This window comes from Pteropus vampyrus, unplaced genomic scaffold (assembly GCF_000151845.1).
Source record: "Pteropus vampyrus isolate Shadow unplaced genomic scaffold, Pvam_2.0 Scaffold87, whole genome shotgun sequence".
Taxonomy (NCBI): domain Eukaryota; kingdom Metazoa; phylum Chordata; class Mammalia; order Chiroptera; family Pteropodidae; genus Pteropus; species Pteropus vampyrus.
The window spans coordinates 966,803-980,057 of NW_011888868.1; the positions used below are offsets into that span (position 1 = coordinate 966,803).

The 13,255-nt window shown below is 32.5% G+C and overlaps 1 protein-coding gene across 1 annotated transcript in view; it reads left to right on the forward strand.

The window, feature by feature from the left end:
- The window catches only part of TSN (translin), a 146,194-nt gene that overhangs the window by 94,642 nt on the left and 38,297 nt on the right, over nucleotides 1-13,255 (forward strand). Inside the window, exon 6 of the transcript XR_002781199.1 lies at nucleotides 3,394-3,461. The gene's annotated coding sequence lies outside the window, so the exon portion shown is untranslated. The remainder of the gene's footprint in view (nucleotides 1-3,393; nucleotides 3,462-13,255) is intronic.

Sequence of the window (13,255 nt, forward strand, 5' to 3'; positions counted from 1 at the left end):
AAAGACTCTTTCTCCCTTGAATGATCTTGCCACTCTTGTCAAAAATCAAATGACCATATACGTAAGATCTTAGTTTTGGATTCCATATTATATTCCTTTGATCTTTATGTCTGTTCTTATGCCAGTACCACACTGCTTTGATTACTGTAGTTTTGTAGTAAGTTTTGAAATAGGAAGTGCAAGTTCTCCAACTTCGTTATTTTTCAAGATTGTTTTGGCGATTCAGGGTCTCTTGAGTTTACATATGAATATTAACATGGGTTTTTCTCTTTCTGCAAAAAATGTTATCAGGATGTTGGTAGGTATTTTATTTAATCTCTAGATTTCTCTGGGTAGTATTGACACCTTAACATTACACCAGTGATAAACACAGAGCGATTTTCCTTTTGTTATGTTTTTTAAAATTTTCTTTCATCAATGTTTTGTAAAATTTTTCCCTTCCTTGGTTAAATTTATTCCTAAGTATTTTATTATTTTTGTTGCTATTGTAAATGGAATTGTTTCCTTAATATTTTTTGGATTGTTTATTGTTAGTGTATAGAAATACAAATGATTTTTGTGGGTTGATTTTGTGTCTTGCAATTTTGGTGAATTTGTTTATTAGTTCTAATAGCTTTTTTTTTGGGGTGGGGATGGGGAGAATATTTAGGGTTTTCTACATATAAGATTATGTTATCTGGAAACATAGATTATATCTTTTCCTTTCGGTTTAGATGCTTTTTATTTTTTTTCTTGCCTAATTGTTATGGCTATAACTTCTGATATTATGTTGAAAAGAAGTAGAAAAGTGATCATCCTTACCTCATCCCTAACCTTAGGGGAAAGCTTTCAGTTTTTTTACCATTGAAGATTTTTTTCATGTTTGGTTTTTATCATGCTGAAGAAGTTTCCTTCTTTTTAAAATTTAATTGAGGTTTTTAAATATTTTTACTTAAAAATACAGAATGATGTTTCATTTTGTCAAATGCTTTTTCTGCATCAATTAAGGTGATCATGTGGTTCTTTTCCTTCACTCTATTATTGTAGTGTATTACATTGATGGATTTTCATATGTTGAAATATACTTTGACTCCAGGAATAAATCCCACTTTGTCATGGTGTATATAATCTTTTAATATGCCGCTGAATTCACTTTCTTAGTATTTTGATGACTTTTACATCCAAATTAATAATGTATATTCATCTGTAGTTTTCTTTTCTTGTAATGTCTTTGTCTGGCTTTGTTATCATGTTAAATCTGACCTTAGAATGAGTGAGAAAGTGTTCTCTCTTCAATTTTTTGGAAGTGTTTGAGAAGGATTGGTATTAATTCTTTAAATGTTTGGTAAAATTGACTAGCAAAGCCATTTGGTTCAGGGCATTTTTTTTTTTTTTGATTGCGAGATTTTAGATTTGATCACCTTAATAGTTACATATTTATTTACATGTTTCATTTATTCATGATTAAGTTTTGGTAGATTGTGTATTTCTAGAAATTGTTTATTTTATCTAGGGCATACAAATCATTGGTATAAAATTATTCATAGTGTTATTTTATAATCTTTTTTATTTCTGTAAGATTAGTAGTAATGTACCCACTTTTATTTCTAATTTTATTTCTAATTTTAGTAACTTGAGTCATCTATTTTACTCTTACTCAATCTAACTAAAGTCTATCAATTTTGTTGACCTTTTTAAAGAACCTACTTTTTACTTTCACGTGGTGTGAAGTTACTGTTTAGTGTATTTTTTATTTCATTCAAAAGACTTCCTTTAGCATTTTTGGAAGAGCAAGTCCAGTGGTAATGACTTTTCTCAGCTTTTGTTTATTTGAGTATATCTTGTTTTCTTTTTCATTTTTTGAAGGAAAGTTTTTCTGGGCATAAAATTCTTGGTTTATAGGTTTTGTTTCTTTCTGTATTTTAAATATATCACCCGACTGCCTTCAGGCCTCTAAAATTTCCAATAAGAAATAACTTGTAATATTATTGAGAATCTATTGTGCGTGATGAGTCATTTCTTTGTTTCTGCTTGCAAGATTCTGTCTTTGTCTTTCAACGGTTTGAGTATAATGTGTCTCTGTGCGAGTAACTTTGGGTAATCCTACTTGGGAAGTTTTGAAATTTTTAAAAATAATTTTTCTGTCCTCTTTCTCTCTTTCTTCTCTTTTGGGGACTCCCTTAGGGCATGTGTTGGTCTGCTGAAAGGCATTCTACAAATTTTTAGTCTCTGTTCACCTTTTTTAAAATTCTTTTTTCTGTCTGCTTTTCATACTTAATAATTTTGACTGGTCTATCTTCAAGTTTGCTGGTTCTTTATCTGCCTGTTCAAACTTGCTTTTGAATTCTCTAGTGAAATTTTTATTTCAGTTATTGCACTTTTCCTCTTCAAAATTTCTGTTTGGTTTCTTCTTATAATTTCTATCTTTTTCTTGATATCCTGAATTGTTTATATGTATTTTTATGATTTCCTTTAATTCTTTGTGCTTTTGTTTAGCTCTTTGAGCATACTTAATTGTTTTTAAAATTTTTATGTAATAATTCTGATCTCTGGGCTTCCTCGGGGATGGTTACTATCAATTTCTTTTGTTCCTTTGAATGAGCCATTTTTTCTGTTTCTTTTTGTGCCTTGTGATTTTTAATCGAATATTGTTTATTTTATTTATATAATGTGGTAATTCTGGAAAACAGATCTCTTCCTTTTCTAACATTTCCTTTTTTTTTTTTTTTTGATTGTTGAAAGCTTTAGTAGCCCATTTGTTCTGAGATTTTTCCAAACTGTATTTGCAGATTATTCCTTTCATGTGTTATTGCTGAAATCTTGTTCCTTTAGCTTGGTGCAGTTGAAGTTTTGACAGAGATTTTCTCAAATGCCATGGGCTAAAATAAACAATAAAAAATATTTAAAAAATCCTCAAAAAAGAAATTATCCACGTCTCCAGTATTTGCAGATTGGCTCAGTGTTAAGTATTCTTTCACTACTAAGATAGGCTTATTCTGAATCAAGAGATCAACCCCAGGTGAAAAGTTAAGGTCTTCTCAGTACTATTCTTAGCATGTTTCTTATCTGGCATGTGAATGTTTTTTTAGATTTCTTTAGATACAAGAACATTTTTGAATGTTCTAATTTCCTAAAGAGCCTCACCCCAGCTTCTTTTCTGGGCTTTAATTTGATTATTGTAGGGCTTCACCTATAATCTTTTGCTCTAGGAGTCTATGTGTATGTAGTCTCCTTGTAGCTTTTTCAAGCCCACCGCTGTTTTTCTTTTCTTTTTTTTTTTTTAAACCGGCATTCTGAATTATGTAAGACAGAGATGAGCACCCACATCAGTCTTTTATGTGTTCCCTAGAAAAGTTGGAACAGATACACATAATAATTTATAAATAAGGTCTGCTCTGCTTTCTCTTGTTTGAGGGAGAAAAGTCAAAATTGGGTTTCACTGCTGAAGATCAAGATTGTTGTCACACCAGACGGGGAGTGGGGTAAGTGTGAGTAAAAAAAAAAAATCACAAAAAATTTCATATCATTTTGAAGAGAGATTTTTTTGATTGGGCATTTGCTTAGTTGCTCTACACCTTTTCCAATGGTCAGATGAAATTGGCTCAGGTAGTTTCTGCTTTTTTTTAATGTTTCTGTGGAGTAAAGAGAGCATAGAGCCTTATGGTCTGCCATTTTGCTGATGTCCTGCCTGTGAACATATTTCAAAACCACTAAAATGCTATTATTGAAAGACAAACTATAGAAATATGAATCAACTGTACGCTTTTTATGAGACACATTTTAAATATAATAAAACAGAGATGATGAAAGTAAAAATATGGAAAAATACATATCATGTAAATAGTATGTATAAGAAAGCTAGAGTGGCTAGATTAATATCGTAATACCGTAATGACTAGAAATATTATCAAATATAAGGAGACATATTTTAAATGATAAAGGTCCAATTTTTCCAAATAACATAATCTTAAATATATACATGCAATATTATGTCTTCAAAATATATGAAACAATAATTGGCAGAACTGAAAAAAGAAAGATATAAAGCACATATATGATATGAATAACCTGATTAACAACCTTGGCCCAGTTAGCATATTATAACACTTCTTCCAACAACTACAAAATAAATTTCAAGAACTTTGTTAAAGATAAAGGATTTTAGATTATACCTTACTTGCATGCTAATAACTTAGCTTCCCATGGTTGCTGGTGAAGATAAGAGACTTCTGGGTCAGAGACCAAGGACTTTATTAATCACAGCACAGCAAGCATCCTGAGCTACAGTTTTCGGTTACTTTCTTTTGTTCCAAACTCCCCTTGCAGTGATGCAGTCTCATCTTGGTGGATGCTATACAGGTAATGAGTTTGCATCATAGCTGATGAACCTAAAATTTAAGAAACTTCAATTTCTTATGACAGGGTAAAAGTAAACTTGCCCAACTTTTGCCTCAGATGGAGACATTATCTTTATTATAATGGGCAGAAAACTAACCTGTCCTTTGCTACAGATTGACACATTATCTCTATCTTCAAAGTCTGTTTTCTATGCAAGCATCCTTGAAAAGATAAAAATGGCCTCCAGTATCTCTGCTCACAAGATATGCAGAACATGAATGACCATGGAAAATTTTTTACTATCTATAAACATTCTGTTTCAGTGCACATGAAATAGTTACCAAGATAAACCATAGGATGGGTCATGTTAAACATCTCAAAAATCCCTAAAGGAGTTGAAACATACAGAGTTTGTTCTCTGACTAAAATGGTATTAAACTCAAAATAAAAGGCAAGGAGACTTTAGAAAATCACAAAATATTTGGAAATTAAGCAACACACTTCTAAATAAACTATGAATCAACAAAGAAATCACATGAAAATTAGATACTACTTTGAACTAAAAAAAGTAACAATATATAAACATTTGTGGAGTGTAAAGAGGTACATTTATTGCTCTAAGTGAATATGTTAGAATGGAAGGTAGTTTTAAACTCAGTGGTATGAGCTTTTACCTCCAGAAGTTAAAAAGCAGAAGAAATAATAAAACACAGAGAAGATAGACTAAATAAATTTCAGAGCAGAAATGAATGGAAACATAATCAATAGATAAAATTAACAAAGATAAAGTTAGTTCTTTGAAAAGATTAATAAAATTGATAAATTCTATAAAGCAAAAAACAACTCCAGTCTTAGATAAGGAGAGACTTTATTTGAAAACATTATTTTAAGAGAGTGAAAGGGAACATAGTATTAGGAAGAATGCTTTGACCATGAGCTCTGCAGACATCTTAAAGTTTAGGCAAAAAAGGACTTTTCTTTTAAAGAAGAGTAAAAAGGCTGCAAAGAATGTGGTGTGTAAAAGTGGAAAGAACAAGAAGAACAGATAAAAATGGGTTATCAGATAATAGATCAGATAATAGATCTTTAACTGAGAAGGGCAGTTAAAGAGGGGTTGTATGATGGCTCAGGGTGAGGATGAGTTAAAATGAAGGAACCTTGGGAAGGAAAGAAATTAAATAAAGTTTGGTTAACATGGTTAACAAGCATTTTTTTTTCTGATTGTTCAGTGGAGACAAAACAGTTTAATAATTTATAAAGCAAATAATGGCAATTTAGAGCATCTGTGTTTGGCTTTGTCATGGGTAAACAAGGCGGCACCATGAATTTTATGTATGTCATAGAGGGAAGGGTATTTTGTAGTAAGCCATTTTTCAGAGAACAAAAGGGTTGGGAGATTTCTTAACGGTCACTGCTTTTCAGGAACACAGAGCTGGGGTAAAATTTAATATTGTCAATTTCTAAAAAAATGCTCATCAAAAAAAAAGTAGAGAAAAAATATCACATATTTGCAATGAAAAAGAAGATATCACTATAAATCCTTCCAACTTTTAGAGACATTAACTGTTATTATGAACAACTCCATTCTAAATTTTGACAATGCAAAGAATTGGATAAATATCTTTAAAAATACAATTTTCTATACCAACACAAGAAGAAACAGAAAATCTGAATAGTACTATTGATGTCAAATAAATCAAACTCACAATTAAAAATTTTTCCAGTTTTAAAAACTTCAGGTCCAGATTTAATATGTGAATTCTAACATATTAGGGGGAAAAAAAGCCAATTGTATACAATTCCTCCCCCCAACCCCACGCCCCAAGAGTAGATGATGAAGAAATACTTTATGGGGTCAACATAAACCTAACACCAAAATCTGGTAAGGATATTACAAGAAAGAGAGAAAAAAAGAAAGAGAGAGAGAGAGAAATAAGTTATAGACCAATTAACAAAAATGCAAATATTTTAACAACATATTTGCAAATCAAATTTATCAATATTTAAAAGGGATAATATAACATGACAAACTGAGATTTATTTCAGGAATGTAAGATTTGTTTGACATTTTTAAATATGTCTATTTTACTGCATTAAGAAAGCAAAGGCCTTAAACCATATGATCATCTCAAAAGATCTAGAAAAAGCATTTCATAAAATTCAACACTTATTTATGAGAAATTCTCTCAGCAAATTGTGAATAGAAGGGAAATTTCTCTCAGCAAATTGTGAATAGAAGGGAATTTGATAAAAGATATAGCTAACAGAATTCTTAATGGTAAAACATTAAATGCTCTTTTTTTTTTTTAGGATAGAAGTAAGATAAGAATGGCTAGTCTTATAACTTTTCTTCAACATCATATTGGAGGTCCTAGACAGTGCATTAAGATAAAAAAAATGTGTATACAGACTAGAAGGGAAAAAAGTAAGACTACCTTTTTTTCTCAGATGACATGACAAAATCAGTCGTACTTCTATAAACTAGTAACAAGCAAATGGAAAATAAGATTATAAAGTATATATAATAGCAGTAAAACACATTGGACATTTAGGAATAAATTTAGTAAAAGATACACAAGGTGTCTTCATTAAAAAAATATTACTGAAAACTTGACCTAGATAGATGTAATATGTTTAATCATAAGAGTCAGTACCGTTAAGATAGTAAATCTATGCAATAGATCTATAGATTCAATGCAATCTCAATCAAAATCCCAGCAGACTTTTAAAATTATAATTGACAAACAATGTAAAATTTAAGTAAAGGACTTAGAATAGCCAAGACAATTTTGGTGAAAAAAGAACGGCTGGAATTCCTAAACTACATTTTCTTCTTTTTATTTATTTACTTGTTTATTTATTTACCTTTCTTTGTGATGAAAACTTTTAGTATTTACTGTCTTAGCTATTTTTAAATATATCTTACAGCAGTGTTACTATAGTCATCAAAGTGTACATTACATCCCCAGTACTTCTTTATTTTGTAACTGAATTGGGTGAATTGTCCTTTGAATCGTCCTCACCCAATTTCTCCCAATTCCCCTTTCTGGTAACCACAAATCTGATCTTTTTCTATGAATTTTTAAAATTCCATATAAATGATATTGTATAGTATTTGTCTTTCTCTGTCTCACTTATTTCGCTTAGCATAATGCCCTCAGGGTCTATCCAGGTTGTTGCAATGGACAGGATGTCCTTCATTTTTAATGGCTGAATAGTATTTTGTCATATGTATCACATTTTCTTCATCAATTCATCTATTGATGAATACTTAAGTTGTTTACATGTCTTGGTTATTGTAAAAAATGCTGCAATGAACATGGGGGTGCAGATGTCTCTTCAACATAGTGATTTTTTTCTTTCAGCTATATAGCCAGAAGTGAGATTGCTGGATAATATGGTAGTTCTATTTTTAATTTTTTTGAGGAATCTTCATACTGTTTTTCCACAATGGCTATCCTAATTTACAATTCCACCTGGGCACAAGAGTGCCCTTTTATTCACATCCTGGCCAGCATTTGTTAGCTCTTGTCTTTTTGATGATAGCCATTTTAATAGGCACAAGGTGATATTTTATTGTGGTTTTGATTTGCATTTTTCTAATAATTGGTGATGTTGAGCTCCTTTTTATATACCTGTTGGCTATTTGTATATCTTCTTTAGAAAATGTCTATTCAAGTCCTTTGCCCATTTTTAATTAGATTATTTGTGGATTTATTTTATTTTATTTTTTGCTATTGAGTTTTATGAGTTTTTTTTCCATACATATTTTGGATATTAACCCTTTTTTGGAAATATGGTTTGCAAATATTTTCTCCCATTTTTTTTTAGGTTGCCTTTCATTTTGTTTTTTGTTTCTTTTGCTGTACAGAAGCTTTTTGGTTTAATGTAGTCCCACTTGTTTATTTTTGTTTTTGTTGTTTGTGCTTTGGTTGTTATATTTAAAAAACTATTGCCGAGACCCATGTCAAGAGGCTTTTTCCTTATGTTTTTTTTCTAGGAATTTTGTGTTTTATGTTTTACATTAAAATCTTTAATCCATTGAGTTAATTTGTCTGAGTGGTGTAATATAGGAGTCTAGTTTCATTCTTTTGCATGTGAATATCTAATTTTCTCATTACCATTTATTGAAGAGATTATATTCTCTCCATTGAGTATTCTTGTCTCCTTTGTCAAATATTCATTGACTATATATGCATGGGTTTATTTCTGGGCTCTTGATTATGTTTCATTGGTCTATATTTCTACTTTTATGCTAGTACTATAGTATTTTTATTACTATGGCTTCATAATAGAGCTGAAACTCAGGAAGTGTGATGCTTTTAGCTTTGTTCTTTTTCAGGACTGGTTTGGCTATTCAGGGTCTTTTGTAATTTCACATCAATTTTAGGATTGCTTTTTCTATTAATGTAAAAATACTATTGGAATGTTGATAGGGATTACTTTATATCGACAGATCTTTGGGTAGTATAGACATTTTAACAATAGTTCTTCCAATCCACAAAATCAGATGTGTTTTATTTATTTTGTGTCTTCTTTGATTTCTTTGATCAATGTTTTATAGTTTTCAGTGTATAGATTTTTCACCACCTTGTTTAAACTTATTCATAGGTAAGATCTATATATATTCTGAAAACTATAGCACATTAATAAAAGAAGTTGAAAAATACAAAATAAATAGAAAAATATCTGTGTTATAGATTGAAATAATTAATATTGTTAAAATGTCCATACTACCCATAGCTATGTATAGATTCAATAAAATTTTCATCATAATCCTGATGGCATTTTTCTTTTTTTACAGAAATAGAAAAATCCTAAAACTCATGTGAAACCACAAAAGACCCCAAGTAGCCAAAGTAATCCTGAGAAAGAACAGAGCTGGAAAAATTACACTTTCTGATTTAAAACTATATTACAATGATATAATAATCAAAACACTATAGTACTGACAAAAAAGCAGACATATATAACAATGGAGCAGAATCAAGAACCCAGAAATAAACCTATGTGTAGGTGGTCAATGAAAATTTGATAAGGAAACCAAGAATATTAAACGGGGAAAAAGCAGTGTCTTTAATAAATGATGTTAGGAAAACTAAATATTCACATGCAAAAGAATAAAACCTAAATAAAGAGGTAAGCTGAGGCAATATCAAATGACCAGAAATTGAGTTTATTTGGTAATAGCAAAGAAATCACAATTTAGTAACTGCATGAGGATATAAGATAGGCTGTATTTATAGGCAAGAAGTGCCAAGAGGGAAAGTCCAGTGAGTCTTAACAGTAAGTTCATTGGTTTGAGAATGGGGAGAGATTCTTGGTGGGTGTTCACTGGTGAAGAGATAAGTATTATTGTCTGTAAGTTAGGCATTTATGGAAAAATCAATCTCTTAGTTTTTAAGTTTCATTCTTCTGAGAGTGCATGTGTGAGATTCTCCATTTTATATCTTCAGTTCCATTTTAGACTGAAGTCTTTTCACAAACTGGACCTCTATCTTATGACAATCATAAAAATTAATTCTAAATGAATTAAAGACTTAAAAGTAAGACATAAATCCATAAAAATCATAGAATAAAACAATAAAAATCTCCTTGACATGAGTCTTGGCAATGATTTTATGGATATGACACCCAAAGCCCAAGCAACAAAAGCAAAAATTAAGAAATGGGACCACATCAAACTGAAAAGCTCTTCACAGCAAAAGAAACAATCAACAAAATAAGTCAAACCACAGAATGAGAGAAAATATTTGTAAATCACATAACTGATAAGGAGTTAATTTCCAAAAATATAAAGAACTCATACAACTCAATAGCAAACAAAACAAAACAAAACAAAACAATTTCATCAAAAAATAGGCAGAAAATCTACATAGACATTTTTCCAAGAAGATATACAAATGGCCAAAGGTATATGAAACAGTGCTTAATATTAACAATCATCAGGGAAATTTAAATAAAAACTACAAGGAGATATTGCCTCATACTTCTTTGAATAGTTGTATAAGAAAAGACAGGAGATGACGAATACTAGTAAGGATGTAAAGAAAGGGAATTCTTGTGTACTTTTGGTGGGAATTGTAAATTGGTGCAGCCAATAATGAAAACAGCATGGAAGTTCCTCAAAAAATTAAAAATAGAGCTATCACATAATTCAGCAATTCCACTTCTGGGTATGTACCTGAACAAAATGAAAACAGGTTATCAAAGAGATATCAGTATCATTATGTTTATTGCAGCATTATTTTCAGTAGCCAAGATGTGGAAACAACCTAAGTGCTCATCAGTAGATGAATGAATTAACACACACACACACACACACACACACACACACACACACACACACACACACACACACACACTGCTATTATGCCATAAAAAGGGAAGCAAATTTTGTCATTTGCAACAGTGTGGATGCATCTTGAGGACTTTATGCTAAGTGAAATAAGTCAGAGAAAGACAAATCCTTAATGATATTACTTATATGTGGAATCTAAAAAAGCTGAACCTGCAGAAACAGAGAGAGGAATGGTGGTCACCAGGGACTAGAAGGTGGGTAAAATGAGGAGATATTGATCAAAGGGGACAAACTTTCAGTTTTAAGATGAATAAGTTTTGGGGTTGTAATTACAGCATGGTAACTATAGTTGACAATATTGTATTATGTATTTGAAAGTTGCTAAGAGTAAATCTCAAAAGTTGTCAGCACACACAATAAATTATAACTATATGAGGTAGTACCCTTATTGTGGTAATAATTTTGCTATATATATAAAATCATTATGTTCTATACCTTAAACTTATACAACGTTATATGTTAATTATATCTCAGTAAAGCTGGAAAAAAACTTGATTAACAACTCTGGGAAGGAGGCAAGAGCTGCTATCTCCATGAAACAGGACACAGGCTTAGGGAATGCTGTGACCAAGTCGTAGGTAGTTGGCCTGACATATAGGTTTTTGCCTACAGACTAATTATAAAGATGAGGTTAAAGCTGTGAAACAATGAAAAAACTGTCGACCTCCTCAGTTTTTGAGGGAGGATCTGGACTTGGTTCTGTTTCAAGATAAATGTTTGTGTTGAAGACTGTATTTGTACCCTGGCACAGTCAATTGGATAATTTACTATGATGAGACCAAGGAGGTGAGAGCCAATTCAGAAGTGACACTTAAGCAGAAAGAGATCAGTGGTGGAGTATAACACAGTGTGCTGACAAAAGGTAAAAAGGAGGACAGTTCCTGGAGATATAGAATAGTATCAAAGGTGATGTTCCAGTCCAGGGCAGTCTCAGATGTGGAATCAGGGTGAAGGGGACACTAGAGGCTTTTCCATGCAGTGATCCCATTTTATAGTTGGAGAAATTGAGATATAGTTTGGGGAAGAAACTTTTTTTCTCAAGGAGGCCCAGGATTCCCTGGTGGCCAGAGACAGCGATACACCAGCACTATAGGAGGATGTGGGCTGCCATGCCAGCCTAGAATTGATCCTAAACCTGAGAGTCCCAAATGGCAGAAGCTGAGGTCAGTTGGAGATGCAGTGTATTAGGAGGGTGATTTATTCTTCTTGGATGTGGGCATGGGAAGTGAGTGTGGACAGAAATGAAAGTCCTTTGCAGGGATGATAATGGGTCAATGTGTCTGGGTCTGGGTCTGCTGATAGAGAGAGCCTTCTGCCCAGGGTGGGCTATGTCCCCACTATGGGGTGTTTCAGACATCTCAGTCTGAAGAGAGATCGGTGGAAATAGGAGAAGTGTTCTAGAGGGATGATCTGGACTAGAAGCCATAGGCAGGGGTTCTCTGAGAGTGACTGTGAGATAAGGAACCCAGGGGACCCAAGGAGAAGTTAGGCTTTCCAGGGCATGGGCAGTAGGCTTTAGAACCCTCTTACTATTACAGAAAACAACATAGGACAGGATCTGCATACTTCAGCACTGGCTGACATGTGCAGATGTGCTTACCAAGGTAAGTAGATATTGTATTTAAAAGACAAATGTAAATGTAAAATAGAGTGATAGTACCTGCCTTATAGGGTACTCATTTAATTCTCTCAACAACCCTGTGAGATAGGTACCACACTATTAATCCCATTTTCCAGATGAGGAAACAGGCACAGAGAGGTCAAGCAACTTACCCATGGTCACAAATCTACTAAGTGGCCAACCTAGGACTGGAACCCAGACAACATACTCTTAACCACTTCACCAGCTCAATAAAAGTCTCTATTTACATAAATTTAAGCCTAAATGCCTGAGTACTATGTTGAAACACTAAACCTGTATAGAGAAATGCATGAAAGTATGGTCATAGTAGATGGATTTCAGGCAATTTTCACTTTTCTCCTTATGCTTTTCTGAACTGTTTGGACTTTTTTTTTTTTTTTAGGGTGAGCATGTGCTATTTGTACAATTGAAAAAAAATAAAGTTAAGAAAAAAAATAAAGTTAAGAAAAAAAGAAAAAACACCCTTGTTCAGTCAGTTTTCCACATACCAGATGGCTCAGCTGGTCTGGCCACCATGGGCTTCAGAAGCCCAGCTACGGTGGGCAGGTAGATTTTACCCACAGATCTCCCTAGAGGACTTAGGCTAGCTCAGGACTTTAAAAATATGATAAAGAGATTCACCAATAATGAAAAAAAGATGGCTCTCTGTATGATTGCCTTAGGTGAAATTATATATTTCAAACTGTGCACACTATCCAGCAACACTGAATCCTTCCTCCCTCTGATAGGGATAGGGGAAGTTCCTACAGGACTATGCCTTGTCTTTATTCTCTTCTTCCTTATGCCAGTTTGGCTGAGCATCCTCGGTGCAGCCCCCGGTGATGCTTTTATGTGTTGGGTCTTTGGATGGGAATATTAATGGTGACTGCTCATGCTACCTGTAACTAGTTACAAGGAGAAAATTTTAAGATGTCCTAAATTAAATTACAGCAGGC